This window comes from Myotis brandtii, unplaced genomic scaffold, assembly GCF_000412655.1.
Source record: "Myotis brandtii unplaced genomic scaffold, ASM41265v1 scaffold1282, whole genome shotgun sequence".
Taxonomy (NCBI): Eukaryota; Metazoa; Chordata; class Mammalia; order Chiroptera; family Vespertilionidae; genus Myotis; species Myotis brandtii.
In genome coordinates, this window is record NW_005354519.1 from 286,377 (window position 1) to 289,273 (window position 2,897).

Consider the following 2,897-nt stretch of genomic DNA (forward strand, 5'->3'; position numbering starts at 1 on the left):
CCCCCCGCGGGGGGGGGGGGGGGGGGGGGGGGGGCATGCAGATTGATGTTACATTCTCAGATCGATGTTCCTCTAAAAAAATCAATAACTATTCTTTAAAAAAGAAAAAGTCCCTTCTTCTACTACGTGAACCTCCTTGCCAGGCCACAGCTGACTAGATGAGGTATGCAGCCAATTCATAGGAAACCCACGAACACTGACGTGTGCCAGCCTGAAAGCTGGGCAAGCATGGGATGACGGTGATCAGCTGCACTGATCAGTCTCCCTCATGGCAGTTTGCGCCAGGAAGTAGAGAGCAGCCACCAGTTAGTAGAGAGGGGTTTGTAAAGTATGTTCTCCAAGTTCTGTTTGTGATGGTCTCACCTTGAAAGTAAGGAAAAGGCAGGAGGGAGAGAAGTTGCAGCGAGAGAGAGCATTCCCACAAAACATTGTTATCATTCTCTCTCCCTGGAGAAAGAGAAGTAAAAACAACCAATGTCCGGAAGGTTTTTTACATTTTTATTTCAATTTTTTACTTAAGATAAAAGTAAAAGTAAACCTATGTATGATCCAGCAATCTCACTCCTAGGTATTTACCCAAGAAAAAATAAAATGTCCTTTTACAAAAACATGTGTACAATTTATAGCAGCTTTATTCACAATAAGCCAAATTTTATCAACTGGTAAATAGATCAGCAAACCCGTGTATTCTTGCAATGGGATGCTAGTCAGCAATGGAGACGATGTGCCAAGGGAAGGGGTACTGTGACAGTGCGTGGTGAGGCTCGCTAAGGTGGGGCGTGGGAGGGCATCCTGCTGAGGAGATCCTGCTGGGGTCCTGGAGCTGCTCTGGGTCCGAGTGAACTTGCTTTGGACCCTGAGAGCTGTCTCAATCCCTCACTTCTGCCGGGTCCAGTCATTTGCTTTTCTTTCCCTTTTAGTCTTATTTCCTTATGACCTGGTGGTCTCCTTATAATACACGTCCTCTTATTTGAGGTAACTCAAGTGAGCATTGGTTCTTAAAACCAAAAGAGTGGAACAACACACATGGGGTGGTGCTTACGTTTGCAAAGGCAGAAAATCAGAATAGCAAGTTGTACCTACGTTTGATCATCCATAGTTCATGTAATTTTTAAAAACAATGCATTGACGAAAAGTCTAGAAAAGTCTAGAAGGGAACACCTGAATCACTACATTTCTCATTGGTAAGCTTATGGTCATTTTTTTTTATCTTCCTAATGATTTAAAATTTTTTCTCCTGATTATGGTTCACTTGTTCCTGCTTCTTTACACACCAGGTAACTGTGGAGGCTATGCCAGGCATTCGGTGTAACATTGTTGGGTGCTGCAGGCTTTTTTTTTTATTCCTGTAAGTACTTTGTTGTGGGATCCAATTAAGTCCCATGGGAACAATTTGATCTTTTTGAGACTGTGTGCCCCCAACAGTCTTTTAGTTTAGGTAGCGCTCCCAGGGCAGCACTCCTCTGAGGATTCTGTCCCATGCTCTGTGTGTTCAGGGTTCTTTCTGCTCAGGAGACACAGTTATTCTTGGCCGCACATGCAAGCTCGGGGATTTTCCTTTCTCTCAGTGGTTCTTTCCGGTGGTCTCTGTACATGTGTCCCTTGCTCAGCAATCCCTGGGAGACTGGAGGGGACCCTCTGCTGTGGTTCTTGTCCCCTGACTCACGGCCCTGCAGGTCCCAGCTACCTCGATCTTTGTCTCCTCAGCCCATGGAGACCTCTGGGTTCTGTTCAGACTCCGCCTCCAGGGCTGCCGCCTGGAAACCCTCTCCAGAAGGAAAGAAGGGCACTAAGAGTTCATCTCATCTACGCCCCATCTCTCAGGGGTCACAGGTCTTCACTGCCTACTGCCAAGTGTCTGAAAACCACAATTTTATATATTTTGTCCAGTATCATAGTTTAAAATGGATGGGCAAACTCATTAGTCAACAGAGCCAAATATCAACAGTACAACAATTGAAATTTCTTTTGAGACCCCAATTTTTTAAACTTAAACTATATAGGTAGGCACATTGTTATTAACTTAATTAGGGTACTCCTAAGGCTTAGGAAGAGCCACACTCAAGGGGCCAAAGAGCCGCATGTGGCTTGCGAGCAGCAGTTTGCTGACCACAGCATTATCCCATTGTGGCTGGAAGCAGATGTTCCTAATACTTTCTGAATGTTTCCAAGTTTCTACAATTTGTGTACCAGCTGTGTATACCTACAAAAGTCAAGTCCTTAAAAAGTAAAGTGGTCCTATACAGTAACTCGAAAGTTAGAAACATGAGAAAGTTTTAAGCCAACAAACCAGATTTTACCTTCAAATCAATTTTTCACTAGTGACGACAGATAAACCTGAAATGACAGAGAGTATAAAATTAAAAAACAAAAACAAACCACCACCAAAAACAACTGTGAACATTTCAAAGATCATTTTGAATTTCGGTAGAACCGTGTATAGTGTGGTGGTTGCGGGAGGGGGCCCTGGAAGCAGACAGAAAGGAAGGGAGAGCTTCGCTTCCTCATGTAGCTAAAGCTCATTCTGCCGTGGCTGTTGGCCGGGGGCCTCCGTCCCATCTTCCCCACCGACCTTTGGGGATATTTCTCTAACTTGCCTACGGAGAATGGACATGACCCTTGGAGTCTGCTTTTGTCAGTTCTCGGGGGACCTGTGTCTGTCATTAACTCCCCAAATGAGCCCATCTAGTTGCTGTTACACAGAGAATGGAAGACTCATGACCTCCTGGAGGATTTCTCCTGTGTTCCTTTGTCAGGACCCAGGAGGAACGCAGGCTGAGAAGCACCTGCCCACTCGGAGATGCAATGCACTGGAAATGGATGCTTGATCGGATACCTCGCTGAGATTTATCTACGCATTCCCTGGGGGGAGAGTATCCGGTTTTGCTAGGTGGTTT